General features: G+C 42.2%; 1 protein-coding gene across 4 annotated transcripts in view; it reads left to right on the plus strand.

Moving 5' to 3' along the window:
* Positions 1-283: 283 nt before the first annotated feature.
* The window catches only part of A4GALT (alpha 1,4-galactosyltransferase (P blood group)), a 94,135-nt gene continuing 74,124 nt past the window's right edge, over positions 284-20,294 (plus strand). For 2 of the 4 annotated variants that reach the window (XM_030540513.1, XM_030540531.1), the window contains exon 1: positions 307-620. The gene's annotated coding sequence lies outside the window, so the exon portion shown is untranslated. Of the gene's footprint in view, positions 621-1,156; positions 1,314-20,294 lie in introns of all 4 variants that reach the window. The other 2 variants (XR_003997498.1, XR_003997499.1) reach the window with 2 other exon arrangements.

Genomic DNA, 20,294 nt, shown 5'->3' on the forward strand with positions numbered 1-20,294 from the left:
TAATAATAAAATCCCCAATAATAATAAGTAAATAAAGAGATTGTGGGGTCCCTTCAAAAGCATCTGGCGGTCTGGATTTGGCCCATGATCTGCCTATTTACTACCCCCGCTGTAGGCCTTTCCCCCTGGTAAGGAGGCAGTAAGCATTAGAGGAGGGGACAACATTTGCCTGTTGCCACCTGCAACTAACAAAGGCAGCTAATTGCCAATTAACTCGCCTTCCCTTGGCTCTTGGGCTGAGCCGGAGGGAGCAGACGGTGGAGCGAGATTACTGGCCTGGGAAGGCGGCTGTTTGCCCAGCTCCAGCTCTAAAGGTGGTGATGGGTTAAAGAGCGGTGTTTGCTGCTGCAGGCGTGTGTTATTCACTGTTTCTGGCAAGCGGGACTTGGTCCTGGGAGAGAGGTGGGGCCGCAGCAGCCGAGAGCGAGGGGTATAGGAGCTGCGCTAGCAGCAATTGGGAAGCGGAGCGGTGGAAGGGGAAGGGAAAAAGTGAGCGGAGGGGAGGTGGATCCTCTCTTCAGAAGCCGCCTGTCGTCCGCTGCGCTTAGCCCTCGGCTCCCAGCAGGGAGTGGCCGCCTCGGGAGGGGCCCGTGGGACAGCAGCGGTGGAAGGGGCTGAAGGTAGGTTTCTCGTGCTGCCGAGCTGGGGGGAGGCGAGGGCAGCTAAGGGGCAATAGGGGGCTGCCGATGAGACACTGAGGCTGAAGGAAGATCAGGGGGGTGGGGGAGAAAAACGACCCCCCCGCCGCCTTTTTCCCCTCCTGCGGGTTCCCCTCTCTGCGCCGCTGGGGCTGGGCGAAGGGGGTGCGAGCGGAGGGACCTGGCCCCGCGCGCCCCTGCCCGGAGAGGGGAGAACTCAAAGCCTGGGAACTTGCCCTGAGACGGGAAACGGCACCGCTCCGGGACTGCGTTTCCTGGGGGGTCGGCTGAAGTTCTCGGTCCCGATCATGGAGTCTGCGATTTCCTCCCCCCCTAGCCCCATTAGGCAGGTACAGGGCAATGGGAGTGTTTTCCAGCCTCCTGTGTACCCCGGGGGGCGGGGGGAAGGAGAGGAGAGGGTGACCAGACAGCAAATGTGAAAAATCAGGATGAGGTGGGGGGTAATAGGAGGCTGTATAAGAAAAAGACCCTAAAATCGGGACATCTGGTCACCCTAGGGAAGACGCTGGAGAAGGGGATGAGTCCTTGCATCTCTGCATCATGAAATAGATCACACTGGTGCAGTATGAGTTCCACTCTTGTTTTGGCTTCAGGGATAACTAATGGGGGAGGAGGCACCTGCTCATCCACGAGATGGGCACCACCAAGACTCAGGTATGTCTTGGTGGGTCTTGGAAGAGAGGGACGCACAGAAATGGCAAACTTAAGGCAGTGTCGCTGGGTCTTGTAAGGAAAACAGCACACAGATCACTGGGGCAAAATAGTGTTTCCAATACAGCTGTATGAAGTGTTGCTTTATGAGAATTTGGGTCCATTGTCTTCAACATCTGGAACACACTTGAATCTTGGAGCAGCAGATGGAAATTTCCACGCTGTGTCTGGGTGGGAGGACAGGGAAGGAAGGGATGGGCAGAGGAGTGTGCACCTAAGGGGCATGGAAGAGACATATGTTTCCAGTGATTAGCCCATGAGCCCACTGTACCTGCAATACTATTCAGATGACTACATATGGACACTTGAATGTAATTTTTCTGAGTGGGGTGTATAGGAAGGAATGAAAAGGACTTGTAAGAACTGGCAACATTCTTGTATTTAATCATGAAGATGGGCAGAAACCACAAAATTAGATCCAGATCTTGATCATCCATAGCCCAAGGGGAATTTGGATCCAAAGTTTTGGTTTGTGCCTGTCCCAGTTAATATTAGTCTAATTTTGTATAGCAGCCAGCTCTGACTCTGTAAAATGTTTTTTTTTCCCCAACAAGCTGTACTATTAATAAAAACATTTTTCTATCCCTGAGCTTGGAAAGACATCAGCTGTTTCTAGACCGTTCTTGTTTGTTTTTTAAACTGACTTGCTTAGGGAAAGCAAATCCTCTTATTTCACAAATGTTAGTAATATACTCCTGCCACTATCTACTATTTTGTGCTCGGACACTAACATGGACATAATCAATAAGCAGACTAGCCCAATCTGGGGCTGGACATACTTCATACTCCTCCTGTGCATTATGGGAACCTTCTGGTCTGTAGGCAGCAGATCCACCAGGCAAGTCAAAAGGAAGCCTTCCCTGGTGTAGACAGTGAAAGTTGTGGTAACTCCTTGGTTGGAAGTTTCTCTTTGTCTCTGTCTCTTTCTCTCTGTGTGTGTCTCAGTTGCATTCTAGAAGTTCTAAAGGGTAGGGTCTGATTGTACCAATCCATACACATATGCATCCTCCCATGGAGGTAACAAAGACCACTTGGATAAGGGTTTGCAGGACTGAGCCTGTGAGGCGAGAATCGCCCCACTGCAGAGAGCCAGCAACACTGTGATTATGCGCAGTATTTTGAGGAAAAGGCTGGTATTTCATGGGAATTTAAAGGAGATAGGTGGACAAATCTCACTGAGTTTCAGTGAGAGTTTAGTGCTTAAATTCCTTATACTCTTTTGGTAATCTCAACCCTAAGTGGTGTATTGGCTTTGTGGAAGCTCTTTGCATAGGGGTGAGTTATACTCCAGAGAGTTCACTTTTCACTACAGAGACACTTTGCTTTGTTTTGTGTTTCTGTGAGCTGATTCTGCTTTACATTTTATCACATAGTGAGTAACCTCATTGTGCCTGTCAACATGGAACTTTCACATATTTGGCTTTGATTGTAGTTTTGTCTGCATTTGGAGGAGCCTATGATGCAAATAGGTTGTTCAGTCCATTAAGGTTATTTGGCATAAATGCTTTAAAATAACATGAAATAAGCTCATTTTGGTGATGAAATTCTGGCCCTTTTGAAGTCAGTGGCAAAACTCCCATAGTACAAACACCTCAAAATGTGCAGGTGCTTGGAATGTTCTGTTGGTACAATGGTACGTCCACGGTTAAGGAATCTTGAACTGGGCTGTCTAGATATAGGTAAAATTTGGAAGGGTTCATCTGATTTGTGTGAAACTTGCAGTTTTTCACCAATAATTATTTCACTGTATTATCTACAAGTTACCAAAGGCACTGAAATGTGAAGATGTGTGTTCTCCGTTATGAATCCTGATCGTCTAAACAGGACACAGCAAACTCCTTTCATTTTATCTAAAGAAAAAGAACAGGCACAAAGTTAGGCCCTGATTTCCACCCCCCCCCCAACCCTTCCTCTGCTAGAATTATTGCTGTGAGTGAGGGTTTGCAGGATGGGCCCTTAATACATGCTCTTGCGAGGTGCAATAGGCCATCAACTTGCACTGAACTGAGGGTGCACAAAAGTGAACTGGATCAGGGCCCTAGTCCACCTTAGCCCTACTGAGTAGGTAGAAGAGTTAACAGATGTTTGGAACTGATTAACATCTTCACGGGGCGCAAGAGATTGTGCTGATGTGGCTGGGTTGAGCAATGCTTATTACTGTTTAATTTTTTTAATTAGGGTTTACCGTTCAAAGATAGGCACTACTGCCCATGTGTATCTGATTCCCGTAAGCAGTAGGTGCACAAAAGAGTAATGACAGTAAGACTGGACAGCCTGAAGTCATAAAAGTCAAGGCAAAAGTAAGAGTCCATTCTGACGTATTTAAGAAATTAGCATAGTGGGAGCAATCTCTGTGGTCATTATCATTTGTATTACAGCAGTGCTTGGAGGCCTTCACCGAGGCCAGGGTCCGATTGTGTTGGGCAACACGCTCCTAATAAGAGACAGTCCCCGTTCTGATCAGTGTGCAAACTAAACAGAAAAGACGCACACAAGATGGGAGAAAGGGATTTATTATCATCCCCATTTTACAGAGGCACACAGAGATTGACTTCTTCTGTATCACAAAGGCAGTGTGTCAAAGCAGAGAACTGAAGTTAATCTCCTATCGCAACCCAGTTCATTAAGCCACAAGTACCGTTTCATCTTGACATGCGCAGATGTCCACAAAAGGGTACATCTACACCGCAGCTGGGAGACATAATTTCCCAGCTCGAGTAGATGTACATTTGCTTGCTCTGCTCAAGCTATCAGGCTGAAATAGCAGAGTGGCTGCACTGGCTCAGGCTAGCCTTCCAAGTACATACCTCAGATTTTGGCCGGAGTTGTACCTGAGCTGCGAGTCTGAGTCACCACGCATACCAAGCTGCTGGTTTTAGTATGCTAGCTCGAGCACAGCTAATGCACGTATGCCTACCCAAGCTGCACCGTGTACACCTCCCAGCTGCACTGTAGTTGGAAGTGAAATGTAGTTTGTTGGACTGCAAGTTCTACGAAGAGCCCTTTGTTCTGGTTCTTGGAATGTACCTCTACACAGCCCACAGGAGAGAGACTCGAGCTCGTGGTCTAAAACAGCTGTGTAGATACTGAGGTTTCAACTAGGACCCAGGGCTGGATTTCCAGTTAGGCACAGTAGGCATGTGCCTATGGGTGCTGGCATTGTAGGGCCACCTAAAAGTTAAGAGAGCTCCTGGCAGGGGTTGGTGGCTGCCCAGCGTATGGAGGTGGAACAGGGTGAGCATCCGAGTCAGCCCGCCTGGGGGTGCTGTGAAGCAGGCAGCTGCTGAAGGTGCTGGGAGCATCCAAGCCCCTTCCCACTCTTAGCAGCCCTGCTGCCTCTGTCTCGTGCTGGTAAGGGAGAGGAAGGGACATGGCCAATGCTCCATTCACTTGCATGGGCAGAGTCGGAGTGTGGCTGCCATGCCAGGCTGTGGGAGGGATGGAAGACACCCGGGGACCACTAGTTGTGGGGAGAAGTACAGTTCCACCCTTGCACCTTGCCTGGGGTGGATGGGCTGTGCCCTGGCTCGGGCTGGGAGGTCATGCATGGCAGAGGGTCTCATGCCTTCCCAGGAAGGCTGTGTCCTGGCTACTCCACTGGCGGGGGGGGGCAGGCTGCTGCGGGGAGGAACAGGGCCAGAATATTGCGGCCAGCACAGATTTAATATAATACAAAATAAGTTTCACATTGGTGCAGGGTCAGCTGTAGGGGTGGTGGTGGGAGGTGGCGCTGAAGTTGCTGTTCCTAGGGGCATGTAAGGTGTAAATCTGGCCCTGCTAGGACCCACTCTTTCCCTGTGCTTCTGAGCCAGAGCTCCAGTCTGAGCCACGATTGCGAAGCGTTGTCTACACAGCTATTTTTAGACTGCTACTTTGCAAGCCCCACTAGCCCAAGACTTCTGACCCGGCTTGGGAGCTTTACTGCCACAAGCAGCACAGACAAACCCATAGTGAAACCAAGCACTGCTTGGAGGGGAGGAGGCAGTGGCGGTGTTTGTACCTTGCAAAGCTCAATTCTGGGTCCCCTACCTGGGACTGTGAGGAAGATGGGGCCAGCAGGGGTGCTGGGAAAGGCCCAGGGAAGCCCTCTAAATTCATCCCACCTCCCCCTGCCCCTGCCTGGCTTCTGCTCCAACCTATCTAGGTGGCCATAAAACTCAGCTCTGGCTCCACCTCTGGATGGGCCCTGGGCTTCCAGCAGCTCTGGCCGCTGCCTGGTCCCAGGCTGCAACCTCCCTGTGCTGACCTGCCTGACCCCTTGCCCAGGCCCAGTATTGGCAGCTGCTGGTGTGGAGGGTGCTCTGCAGGGGAGGGGAAAGGGGGCTGCCTGGCAGGGGAGCACAGTGGCTGGAGCTGCTGGTGAGGACCTTCTGCTTGGCCCATTGGGCATCAGCTTTTCCTTCCTGCTCCCTACTGGGGGCTCTGCTATAAAGGTGTCCCTACTACCTGGCCCTGGCTGACCCGAGGCTCCTGGCAACTTTAGCCCTTGTACTACCAGGCAGCCCCTTTTCCTCCTGGCTGCAGAGCATCCTGTGAGCCAGAGGGGTGGAGGTGCTCAGAGGCAGGTCAATGTGGAAATGCTGCAGTCGGGGTGGGTTGCAGGGACCTGTGAGGGTCTTTCCCTTATGAAAAGGTCTGCAGAATGGAAAAGCTGGAGAATCACTGACGTACAACATTCAGCCTCTGCTGGATTTCATAATGTGGAAAGTCCTTGCTATTAGTTGCTTGCCAAGGTTTGCATGACTTGTCTTTGCATAGCTGCTGGAGCTGAGCAAACTGCTCAGTGAATAATTTATTGGTTAAATTTAGCCCCTCCTCCTCCCCTTTTGTTGTTGATGATTTTATGAGTTGTCTGTGACTAGATCACAACTTCTGCCAACCATGTTGTCAATTTAGAATTATTTGCTTGTCTTATGTGACAGTGTTGCTGTGGGTATAGCTTCAGATAGATTTTGAATAGCGAATATTGACTATGCTGTTTTGAGTGAACATATATGTCGCATGGTGTTGGTTCTGGTCCTCAGTAGGCCATTGTGGTTTTAGGAGCTACTAGGGCCCTATTTTTCACAATCGTGGCCTGTACATGTGTGTTTCCCTAATTATGAAAGTTGTCTAAATTTTACTCTATGCTGTTTGTTTTAAAATAATTCATATACAGTTGTCAGAATAGAAAGGAAAAATAACATTAATAATAGTAGATTACATTTAAGATGTTTTACAGCAATAACTAGAGCATTAAGGGGGAAAGTGTATTATACTTGTATAAAGCAAATATGAGAGAAATCTGCACAGCCTTAAGTATATGTGTAACTTTAAACACACGAGCAGTCCCACTACCGATATGTTCTTATGGGTAAAGTTACATATGGGCTTAAATCTTTACAGATCAGGGCGCTTCTGAATAGTACTTTATTATTGTCTTATGAAAAATAAACAATAGTGGTTTGAGTTTCTTAAGTTTACACATTTTTCTCTTCAAACCAGTCTCCAACGATAATGAAAATGAATGCACTAACCACGCCCACACCATTTCCCCCATCCCCCCCAAAAAACTGACAAACACCACTAAGTATATCACTCTCTAGTTAGTTATTTCTACAGGGATGCAGGAGGACAGGTTTGAAGTGAAAGAACTTCATCCCACAAGGTAGTGGAAGATGTTAGACACCTGTGTGATTTTAAAATGCAGAGGAAAGAAAAGAAAGTTCTTCAATTCTTATACTATGCCTAAATAAGGTACATAGCAGTTTTTTTTTTCAGTTCAACACAACTTGAAAAATCACTTGCAAGTTTTTCATTTGAAAAATGTCAGAACAGGTTGTTTTGACAACTTCAAAAATGCTTCAAGGTGTGACTATAAACAGGAAAGAATACAAAATCAGTTTGTATTCTGATGACATTTTTGCACTGTTGAAGAATCCCAACGTTAGTGGAAGTAGTTGATGTTTTTGAAAAGCTCTCTCATTTTTGCGTTAACTAGAATAAGTCACATGCAATGGATATATCCAAAAGACCAGATCCTTCTCAGTTTCAGTATTTTCAGTTGCAGAGCTACAAAGAAATAACTTCTTTAGGTGTTGAAGTTTGTCCTGATCTTCCCAAAATTGGGTCTATAAATATGGACTATATATATTAAAGACACTTTCAAAGATGTATAGAGGGGGCATCTCGTCCCTCTGTCCTTATTGGGGAGAATAGAAAATAATCAATATGAATATCTACCCAAAAATGACTTTTATATCATTAGCCTATTGCCTTTCAAGTTATCTCCTTTGCTCTCATAAGTAGGCTTATCACCCAATTTATGTGGGATTTAAAAAGAAGTCTTGCTTCTCACACAAGACACTTAAAAACTACTGGGCAACTGGAGGCATGGGACTGCCAGATTTGTATCTACCATATATTATCTAGATTTCTAAATACGTTCTATTTTAAGGTGGCAGAGAGTCCTGTGGCACCTTATAGACTAACATACGTATAGGAGCATGAGCTTTCGTGGGTGAATACCCACTTGGTTGGATTGTATGTAGTGGAAATTTCCAGGGGCAGGTAGGGGTGTGTGTGTGTATGTGTGTGTGTGTGTATATATATATAATATGCAAGCAAGAAGCAGGCTAGAGATAACAAGGTTAGCTCAATCAGGGAGGATGAGGCCCTCTTCTAGCAGTTGAGGTGTGAACACTAAGGGAGGAGAAACTGGTTTTGTAGTTGGCAAGCCATTCACAGTCTTTGTTTAATCCTGAGCTGATGGTGTCAAATTTGCAGATGAACTGAAGCTCAGCAGTTTCTCTTTGAAGTCTGGTCCTGAAGTTTTTTTGCTGCAGGATGGCTACCTTTAAATCTGCTATTGCATGTCCAGGGAGGCTGAAGTGTTCTCCTACAGGTTTTTGTATATTGCCATTCCTATCTGATGTGTGTCCGTTAATCCTTTTCTATAAGGACTGTCCAGTTTGGCTGATGTACATAGCAGAGGGGCATTGCTGGCATATGATGGCGTATATTACATTGGTGGACGTGCAGGTTAATGAACCGGTGATGGTGTGGTTGATCTGGTTAGGTTCTGTGATAGTGTCACTGGTGTAGATATGTGGGCAGAGTTGGCATTGAGGTTTGTTGCATGGATTGGTTCCTGAGTTAGTTACTATGGTGCAGTGTGCAGTTACTGGACAATGATCCCTCACTTTCAAAAGGCTTTGGGTGGCAGGCCAGTCCTCACCCACAGACAACCTGAAGCATATTCTCACCAATAACTGCACACTGCCCCATAGTAACTCTAACTCAGGAACCAATCCATGCAACAAACCTTGGGGGAGGGACAGATCAGCGGTTTGAGCGTTGGCCTGCTATTCCCAGGGTTGTGAGTTCAATCCTTGAGGGGGCCATTTAGGATCTAGGGCAAAAATCTGTCTGGGGATTGGCCCTGCTTTGAGCAGGGGGTTGGACTAGATGACCTCCTCAGGTCCCTTCCAACTCTGATAGTCTATGATGCCAACTCTCTAGCTGTGTCCTCTTCCCTCCCCCCCACCACCTGGCAGTGTTTTCTGTGTGAGCCGGGCTCTCCTTTGTCCAGTGGCCCCTAGTGGTGGCCAGCAGTACTGCATCTCATTTCTATAGTGGGGGAAAGGAAATTCTGCGTGCACTACATTAATTTCTGCACAATTTTGCATTGCACAGAATTCTTTCAGGAGTAATCTACATTGGCATCCTGCAATTTGTTAAGATGATTACAGCATCCCATTTTACTCATTCTCTTCTCAGACCAATTAGCAAAAATTCAAGTTTTAATAGGGGATGATAAACTTGCCTCCCTGGGTTCCATGTGTAACAAATATCAGCTACCGCTATCTCTCAGTTCCTTCTTTCAGTGGCTATCCTCAAGGATTCAGGCAAGACTAGGGGACAATTGGTTTGTTTCAACTCTCTCACCTCTAGAGGAACATAGTAAAAATATGTAAACAAAAGTCAGTTTGTAGGAATTAGCTATAAGTGGCTTAATGCTTTGCATTACCATCCCCTTCTCCAAGAAAAATAGGAAAAAGAACGTAGCCTTATTTTCACAACAGAAACCTGGGAGGATATCTGACTTAATGTGAAAGATACTTCAAGTTCCTTATCCTTGTGATTTTTCTGGAACGAGCTATTAAACAAGCACTACTGGACTCCAGAACGATTGTTTAAGGCTAGATTGGCAACAAACTTTGAATGTTGGAGATGCGAACCTTTCGCTCTCCTCTGTACCTGCCCAAAAAGTGCGTATGTTCTGGAATGCCATGTTAAGTGCTTTCTCAAAAAAATGTGTGTTACTATCTTTCCTTCTCCAAGCCTGTGTATTTTAGGGGTGCTGAATGAGTTGGTTATTACCAGTGAATACTAAGAAATGGATTGCAGTAACTATTTTACTGGTCAAAAGTTATTTTGAGAAAATGCAAATCTGCAATTCCTCTTTCATACACAAACTGTCTTAGTGAGTTCTCTACTACTGTATTAATGGAAAATTGACTCTAATAGAAAAAATGGGGATGGCTGGTCACACAGTTATTGCATACTTTTGCAATTTAGTATATATTAGTACTCAATACTCATAGGTTATGTCTCACTTATTTATCTATTTAGTCACTGTAATAATTATGCTCTGCACAATCTCTACAGATTCAGTTTTTTGTTTTTTTTTCCTCAAGGTTTACAAAGAACGAACACTGAATTTTGTTATTTATAAGGTATTTCCATTGTATGTGTGTATTTACATGTTTTATTGTGTTAAGCTTTATTTTTATACAAACTATTATAAAGAAAAGCTTCAAAAATTGTTTGGAAATTAGAAAATTTTGTCAAAATCAACATTTCCTGAAGAGGTTTTGGTTTTGAGAAATTGGCTTTTTTTTTTTTTGGACAGTTCTAATTTAAATAACTATGAAAAAAATGTGTTTTGCACGAGATATTTTCTTTAAGTGTTGTTTAATGTACATAAGTGTTTAAATCTTGCTAATGGTAACCAGATTAATCAGTTGTATGCTGCAAAGTGTAACTTGTATGTGTCCTCAACAAAGAATTAAGTACACTATACTATTTGGTATTTTTGATAGGCTCATTAAAATGTAACTTATAAGTTACATTTTTTCTTTTGCATGAAATAAAACATGGCATCTATCCTACTATTTGATATTTTTAATGGTACTGTTCATAATCTAGGATCTGATCCAAAGTCCACGGAAAGCTGTTGACTTATATCTGACATTTTCTTTTTCATAACTGAAACTGCAATCCTCCAAAACTGATTCAACTAATAGTTGTTAATAATGTATAAATTACAACTAGGAACAGTCCTTCAGCAAAAAAAGTGAAAGGGTACTTTTTAGATATACCATTAAGCAGAGAAGACTGAAGTCAGTGACTTTAGAAGAAGAGAGAGTGGAGTACATATCTCCAGAAAAGGAGATGTTCCCTTCCTTCATAGAGTTTAAAATCAGGGATGAATAGCAAAACCAAAATCACCTCTGTCTGTCATTAAGACTCTCCAGTGCATGGAAAGGCATCCTAAAATGTCGGATGATCAAATTAGGATTAAGAACACATTCACATGTTGAGATTTGTAATGTAAGTGAAAGGAGGGGCTCAGGACTTATAATACACTGATGCAGTTCCTGAATAACAGTATGAAGGAGGAAGCACTTTTATACTGTTACCAGATCCATGTGCGCAAAGACATTGGTAACGGGTCAGAAGAAGAAATATCTTTCTTGTAGTCTTAAGGTTATAATAGACAGGAGAGCTGGTAGAAATGTTTCATATTTGCAACAAAATATTTCATGAATATTTTGAACAATTTTAATCATTTATTGACCGGTTCTATTAGACAGGGAATGATTTGTTAAGCTCCAAAACAATTCTTTTTTTACTTTGAAATAATAGTCCTTGAACTGAGGCTGGAAATTCAGAGCAGGTCTGAAAAGAAACCCAAGGAAATATACTCCCAGTGTCAGAGAAAACATAGGGCAGCTATTTTACTTAGTTCATCCCAATTTGTCAGAATTAGCCAAGAAGATATATTATATCTTTGGAGAAGGAACTGCTAGAAAGCTATTCAAAATGAGGGCAGAAAATGATGGTGACTTCTCTGACAGCACAGGATGAGGTCTGCAAGTGTCACACAGTGAGTGGCAGTAACTCTCACAATATAGCTATAGAATGCTGTGCATAAATTCAGTTTTATATTGTTAGATCAATTAAGGTGGTAGGATTATGATTATTTTAAGACCTGACAGTGTTTTTGACAGTGTAAACCAGAAAAAGACATTGTATCTTACAGTCTAAATAGAGAAAACAATTCAGACACACGATGTCCTGGATGATCAGAGTATAGGGAGGCCTGTGAATTATGGGCCAGATCCTCTGCTGGTGTAAATTGGCATAGCCCCATTGACTTCAGTAGTGCTACACAGGGTTCAAACTGGGACAGATCAGTTATACAACACTTTTTTTTTTTAAAGGATACCATCTTGTTCTCCAAAGTCTCTGCTTTTTTTTTAAAAAAAAAACAAAGCAGAAGTATCTAGTTTTCATAGTGGCAAAGACAACCTTCAAAATACAAGCCTGGTATAAAATGATGCAGAACTGTCTGGCTGAGTCTGCAGAGAGCCTGAAACATTAGCTCTGGAAGTTGCCCCATTCATTTCAGTGGGGTGTTAACTTATCATTGAGCTTTATGAGTTAACTGTCGTTGACCTTGGCGCTTAGAGTGCCCCTGTAAGAACACTATGACATTTTCCCCCTTCCAAATCAAGCCTTGGAGTTATGCCATTGATAACAGTTGAGTATTACTCCCTATATCTTTTTATTACTGTGCTGTGGATAGAAATTCTTTTTAATATGGATTCATCCTGCTGGGTGTCATTGAAGAAGTGAGTTTTTAAAAGGGATTTCAATGAAAAAGGGTGGTCACCCAATGCACTAGGAAGTTCCATGCCATGGGGCACTGTGGACAAAAGCTCAGATATAAGTAGGTGATAGGAGGCTTGTATAATGTGAAGAGAGTAGGAAGAAAGGCAAGGAGAGAGGTAGGCAAGGATGGAGTTCAGAGTCTTCTAGGACAAGAGGCTTGAGCTTGATGTGGAGGGGAAGGAGAGAAAACCACTGAAAGCATTTAAAGAAAGGAGTGAGGCAATCTGTTTCATGGATGAGATGATTTTAGTCACATTGTTTTTGCTTAAATTGGATGACCGTGAGATGGGAATCAGGGAGGCCAGCAAAGAGTAAGTTGCACAAGTAAAAGAGGGAGATGACTTAAAACATGGACACGTATTAGCCGTATGAGTGGAAAAAGTGACAGCTGACCTATTGTGGAGAAAGAACCAACAGGATCTGGCAATAGCCTGACTGAATGGAGAAAGAGAGGGATGAGTCAAATATAACACAATTATGAGAGCCTGGGTGATTGGGGAGGTGATGATTTCAACAGCAGGGAAGAAGGAAGGAAAAGGAGAGAGGGTTTAGAAGGAAAGATGGAAGCTCAAATTTTGCTGTGTTTGAGATTCATTGATTATAAAGCAAGAAGAGACCGTTGTGATCATCTAGTCTGACCACTTGTATAGCCAGGCCATAGGATTTCCTTGAATTAATTCCTGTTGAACTAGAGCGTATCTTTTAGCAAAGCATCCAATCTTGTTTTTAAAAAAAATTCCACAACCTTTGGTAAGTTGTTCCAAGGGTTAATTACTGTTAAAAATGTACACCTTATTTCTAGAGTGAACTTGTCTAGCTTCAGCTTCCAGCCACTGGGTCTTGTTATATCTTTATCTGCTAGACTGAAGAGCCTTTTATCAAATATTTCTTCCTCACATAGGTACTTAGACTGTAATCAAGTTGCCCCTTAACCTTCTGCTCTTCAATAAGCTAAACAGACAGATCTCCTTGAGTCCGTCTCTGTGAAGCATGTTTTTCTGCCCTTTAATCATTCTTTGAATCTGGAGATGACTGTATCCCTAGTTTATCAATATCCTTCTTGAATTATGGACACCAGAAACAAACACAGTATCACAGTACAGACAGACCATTGCCAAATACAGAGGTCATAGAACCTGCTCTTCTCCTCTGCTGTGACTTGTGATTCCTTTCTTTATGCTTCCAAGGATTGCACTAGCTCTCTGAGCTGCAGCAGTGTGCTGGGAGCTTGCATTGAGCTGATTATCCCCCTTGTTCTCTAAGTCTTTTTCAGAGTCACTGCTTCCCAGGATGGAGTCCCCCATTCTGTAAATATGGCCTACATTCTTTGTCCCTAGACGTATGCCTTCACATGTGGCCATAGTGAAACGCATATCGTTTGATTACACCAAGTTTACTTAGTGATTCAGATCACCCTCCATAAATGACCTGTCCTCTTTATTATTTATCCCTCCCTAACCTTTTTCACCTGTAAGCTTTATCAGTAATGATTTTGTTTTTTCTTCCGGTTTGTTAAATAAGCTAGGGGCAAGAACAAATCCTCTGGAGACTCCACTAGAAGCACACCCACTAGATGATGATGTTTCCTTGTTAATAATTACCTTTTGAGACCTGTCAGTTAGCTACATTTTAATCCATTCAGTTTGTGCTATGTTAATTTTGTATTCTAGTTTTTAATCAAAATGTCCTTGGGATACCAACTCAAACACCTTACAGAATGATGTTACATGAATTCTATTACCTTCATCAACCAAACTTGTAATCACACCAAAAAAATATGAATTGGTTTGTTAGGATCTATTTTCCATAAATCTGTATAAATAGGCATTAATTGTATTATCCTCCTTTAATGCTCTGTTAATTGAGTTCATCAGTTGTTTCATTATTTTGCCTGGGATTGATGTCAGACTGACAAGCCTATAATTACTTGGGGTTGTCCCATTTACCCTTTTAACATATTGGCACAACATTAGCTTTCTTCTAGTCTTATGGAACTTCTCCCCACTTGTTCCAAGATTTAATGAAAATGTATATTAATTGCCCAAAGATCTCTTTAGCCACCTCTTTTAAAAGTCTTGGATGAAAGTTATCCATATCTGCTGATTTTACAAAGTCTAACTTTTGTAGCTACTGTTTAATATGTGCCTGGAAGGGAAATTGTTTTATCATATGCTGTGACTATGTCATATAGTTTTTTCCCATATAGAACAGAAATATATATATATATTGAACACTTCTGCCTTTTCTGCATTATTATTGATAATTCCACCATTTCCATTTAGTAATAGACCAATACAATTTTTAGGATTATTTTTGTTCCTAATATACTTAAACTCCTCCTTATTGTCCTTAACTCTTCTGGCCATAGATTTCTCCTTGTGTCCTTTTGTTTCCCTTATCAGTTTTCTGCAATACCTAGCTTCTGATTTATATTCTTTTCTTTCATTTGATATAGATATCTTATGATACTTTCACTTCCTCTCTAAGGCAGGGTGTTTTTTGTTTTGTTTTTAGCCAGTACAGCTTTCTTCCTTAATTGAGGCTTCTTGGGCATCTAGTAAAATGTTCTTAAATAGTTCCCAATTCTTCAAATTTTATTGTTTAAATTCTCTCTTGTTTTCAGATTTGACCCTTTTAAAGAACCATATATATTTTAAAGATTTGTATTTGATTCTGTTTACACACAACATATATGATCAAATCATGACCACTTGTACATAAGCCACCACTGACTTCTAGTTCTGTGATCAGTTCCTCTTTATCTGTCAAGATGAGGTCTAATATAGATTTTCCCCATGGTGGATACAATGCTTTTTGAGTTAAGATACTGTCATCTGAGATATTTAGAAATTCTGATAATGTTTTAAGTACTGACAGCATGCAGCCATAAGAAGAGGGCTGTGTAAGCTTGAAAGCTTGTCTCTCTCGCCAACAGAAGTTGGTCCAATAAAAGATATTACCTCACTCACCTTGTCACTCTAATAGTCTGACACCAATATGGCTACAACAACACTGCATACCTCTACCACATGTTACTCAAAGACTGATGTACCCTACGATAATGCAGCTTTTTTTCTGGACACATTGTAGATAACTGCTTAAGGAGACAGTCATCCTTTTTCTCTGGTGTGATTTTAGAAGTCTGTAGCAAACAGTGGAGAAAATAGCAGGACAGTCCAGATGAGATGTTGGAAAGATAGCAGTCAGAGGCATGGCAGGATTGCAGGAGAGAACTTGATGTAAGGAGGAGAACATGAGAGTCCTAAGCTGAGATGATATGAAGCCATGTGAATGGATGAGATCACTCGGGAATAAGATCTAAATGGTTAGAGGAGAAGAAAGGACCAAGTACAGAGCCATGAGGAACAGTGACAGAAACTTTGAAAGGAAAGGAGTCGCAGAAGAAGAGGTGAGAGGAGAACTTGGAGCCATGGTAGCCATGGAATGACAGTGAAATCAACAGTGCCTATGGCAGCAGATAGATTGAGGAAGATGAGTTAAGAAAAGTTGTCTCTGATCTTGGCCGAGAGCAGGTCATTAGAATCAAACCTACTGAACAAAGTTTGTTCTTCTCTAATATAGGTGAGCTCCTTTCTGGTAATTTTAATATTAGATGGGTTAAAATGGAAACACTTTCTCCAATCCTGGCCAGGTCCATTCCCTTTGGAACGTCAGTGGCTTGCATTTTTATAATTATTTGTATCACAGTAGTGCTTCAGGAAGCAAATCTTAGTTGAAGAATTTCAGAGCCAAAATTCAGCTTTCTCTGGTCATCTCTGGTGTCCATTGCAACTCAGTCTCTCAATAATAATAATAATATTTTGCACTTTTATAATACTTCAGTGTTTAAGTCACTGAACATCTGTATGGAAGGGTTAAGCATTATACCCATTTTCCAGAGAGATTGTGATTTGCCCCAGCTCACACAAGGAGTAAGTGACAAAGCCATATAAAGAACTCAAAAGTTATAGTACACAATCCGCTGATCTAACCACTAGATATTGCAGGGGTTCTCAAACTGGGGGTTGGGACCAGTCAGGGGGTTGTGAGGTTATTGCATGCGGAGTTGCAAGCTATCGGTCTCCACCCGAAACCCCACTTTGCCTCCAGCATTTATAATGGTGTTAAATATAAATTAAACACACTTGTTTATATTAGAGGGGGAGGTCGCACTCAGAGGCTTGCTATGTGAAAGGGGCCCCCAGTACAAAACTTTTGAGAAACACTAGCAGATTGCATAACACATGCTATAGAACTTCTCTCAGTGGTGGGTAGCAACGATAGTTTTCACAATGAAAGTCAAGAAACACCCAGACAGTTTTTTATTCTGCTGTGTAATGAAGTAGTTGTCAATGATACTAGTTTGCAGTCTTTTGCTAGCATTTCAAGAAGGAATAGCAAATAAGGAGAAAGTGGTTACAGCGGTTTCTGTGTTTAGATAGCAGACACTGTATGCATTTAAATCACCTTTTGATCTGTGAAGGAAGATGGATTTAAAAAAAATTTTGAAATGCAATAAGGAAAGGATGTAACCTTGTTAATGGTGGTTTGAGTGCTGCAGTGCTGAGCATTACCAGAGACAACTCTAAAATAACAGGGAAACTAAAAATAGACTTTGAACTGGGAATTGGAAGAATACAGAGGAGGACAGTAATCTAATGAGAATGAAGATGAAGAAAAACGTACTAAAGGAACAGAGTGTATGACTGTGGGCAGAGGGAAGGAGAATATTTTAGTATGTATAAATGAAGAAAATAGGCTAGGAGATTTAAAAACACAAATCGCAAAACAAGGGACATGATTAGATGTGCTTCACTGAGGGGTAAAAGAAGGCAGTACAGATGCTGATCCTGCTTCTCTTGAAGTGAGAAGTTGGCCCAATGAAATAATCAGAGGCACACTGGAAAGCATGGCTAGAAACCAAATTTTGTACTGTAAAGAGTTCTGGGAGGTAAAGAGATGCTATTGATAGTGTGGGCATCATCATATTTTAGATAGCCTTGCTATCTAGAAAGAGGAAGGCCCATTAGAATCAAATCTTACTGGGATTCAGTATTAAATTAATATTAATTTAATTTTTTTGTTTAGTAAATAACATGTGAATTCCCAGTCCTGCCCTCCACTTCTTGAGTGAGGCAAGCATAGGGAGGCTGTTACTGTGATGGTTCCTAGAGCAGGAAATCAAAGCAGTGTCACTCAGAAGGTAGAGTGCCACATGCTCTTTTCGGACAGTAAATGGGACAAGTTGACATTTTTAACCCTTCTGTATCCCTCTATGAGGAAAAAGCCCCAGACGCCACAGATTGTTTGGGTGAGGTGAGCTCCAAGCCGGCAGAAGTGTGTAGAGAGTCACTGGTACAAGCTCTGTAGGGAAAGCAATGGATGGAAGAGTTTCATCTCTTAAGTCTTTTACTGTCCCGTTGGGGGGTTCGTGAACAGCACAATGGCTGTAGTTTTAATTTCTACATGAATGTATAAGTTGCAGAAGGTTAAGGGTCTGCTGGTGAATTTATTTAAGTCCACCTGTCAGTAATTACTTTATGCTCATGAGATAATGTAGGTGTGGGATTCAGGCCCCTCAGCCTGGTCACTGCTGGCAGGCATGATGATCACTGACAAAGTTTTAACTTCTCAGAACATTTTCCCATCTATACAACAATTATAAATTCTGTCTCTCTCACAGGAGTATTTGAAGCCTAATTAATTAGTGTGAGAATGTGATTATTGATGAGCAGTTACACATGAGCAGTCCCACTGATTTAAATAGGCCTATTTTTTTGGAGTAAGGTACTATTCGCTATGAGTGAAATCCTGGCCCTATAGAAGTCAATGAGAATTTTGCCACTTCCTCAGTGGAGCCAAGTTTTCATTCCATTAATCAGAGTATCAGAATCTGGCTCTTTGAGATCCCCAGGTTACAGGTGCTATAGATGTGCAAGTTATATTTATTACTATGCAGCTGAAGTCACCAATTTATTGAACAGCAATGTGGTTTAATCTCTGGAGAAAGCTATATTATACTATACCAGCCAGCGTGCTTTCTTTAATCAATTTGAGCTTGTACAGCTCAGTTTAGAATTGAGACTGGGCAGCACTATCCATTAATCTACTTAATCTTGCCAGTTACTTTAGTTATGACTTGAGTCTTTCCTGTTCACCATATAGAACATGCCAATAGTCAATCTGATTCTAGGGGTGGGTTTTGGTAACTACTCTAAATGTTGCCCTCATAAAGCCATATTTTTAAATGTTAAACATTTTGGAGCATGATTGGAATTCATGAAATGACATTTATAGATAAGGTCATTTCAGTTTTTTGATAGCATTTGGTGAGTAGCACAGACATGTAATTTATGACATGCCAGTCACAGGACAGCTTTGTCATGAGAAGCTTTGCATTTATGACAGTCATTCTATTCTATATATATATTTTATTTTTAATTTTTTTTTAGGGTTGGGGCTGTGGTCTGAAGTATGCTGAAGTCTTTCCATCAATGTGAGTGTGCTTGTATCAGGCCCTAGGATGTGTATTTTGTTTTTATTTTAGGGTGAAGCTTACCTCAGTGCAGAGCCTACATGAGGCCTATGCACCACTCAAGCCTTACATTGAGATATTTAAGTGGTGCAACAGGCCATATACTGCATCTCTGAACAGGGTGAATTTCACCATGTGTGAATAAAATTCCTCCCTTGTGGTGGACTCTCACAACAGCATTATTATCCCTTATCTGGCCCACAATGCCATGTTTAAATAAAATCACATACAGTGTAATGGGATTTTGAATTATGTTAAACTTATTTTGCTAGATAGAAAAGCACAAAAGGTGAGAGGGGAAAACTGATTTGCTATGGCTATAGGTGCTGACTCCAGGGGTGCTCCAGGGCTGGAGTACCAATGGGGAAAAAAAATAGTGGGTACTAAGCACCCACCAGCCACAACTGTTGGGCAGGGCCGTGCCAATCAGCTGTTCGGTGGCTGGGGAAGGGACTTGGAGAGAGCAGCAAGTGGGAGGTGGGCAGGGGCCTCTGAAAGGGGGTTTGGTGGAGGCAGAACAAGGACAGGGCCTCAAGGGAGGGAACAGAATGGGGGCAGAGCACCCCCTGGTGAAAAATAAAACTTGGCATCTATGGCTATGGCCAAGAATACTAAAATACTGAGACCTATAAATCCATAGGCCAGATTGTCAGTATGTGTGGTACTTACATGGCTCCCATTACTTTAGTGTCAGAGTGACGCACCATCTTTAATATGTTTATCCTCACAACACATCTGTCAGGTAGGGAAGTACTATCCTATTTTCATGGATGGGAAACTGAGGCACAGAGAGACTAATGCTCAGATCCTCATGGGTATTAAATACCTTTTTTTTTGAGGATCTGGGCTTAAGTCACTTGCCCAAGGTCACAGAGAACCTGTGATGGAGCAGGGTATTGCATGCAGGTGTCCGAAGTCTGAAGCGAGTGTCCTCCTCCTATTATATCATCTTTCGTCTCCAGCATATCTTCAGATTTTACAAGTAGGAAAAGAGAAATCAATTCCCTTTACCAGACTAGAGAGGGAAGGGAAAAAAAGAGAGAGAGAGATCCCTAGAAGTACGTTGGTAGTAATATTTATTTAAGACTATTCTTTGTATTCTAAAGTATTTAAGACTTTAAAATTTTTTGAAGAGCCTAATTCTAAAGAGCTCTAGGCACTTGTGCACTTGTTAAAATACACAAGCTATTGATCTGCTACTTGATGCTCAGTTACATATAAAATAAAGAAGAAGAAAAGCCTTACACTACAGAAGTTCAGTAAGAACAGGACAAACTCTAAATGGTCACTTTCAATGGTGCAGTCCCTATTATGTAAGTTTATGAAACGGGGTTAGACACTTGCTTTTCCTAAATAGCTCAGATTAATATTGCCATACTTTTGTCCAATGTATTAATTTCCAGAATGACCACAAATCATGGGAATAGCAACTGAAAGACCAATATGTTCCT

This window comes from Gopherus evgoodei, chromosome 1, assembly GCF_007399415.2.
Source record: "Gopherus evgoodei ecotype Sinaloan lineage chromosome 1, rGopEvg1_v1.p, whole genome shotgun sequence".
In the NCBI taxonomy this organism is placed as follows: Eukaryota; Metazoa; Chordata; order Testudines; family Testudinidae; genus Gopherus; species Gopherus evgoodei.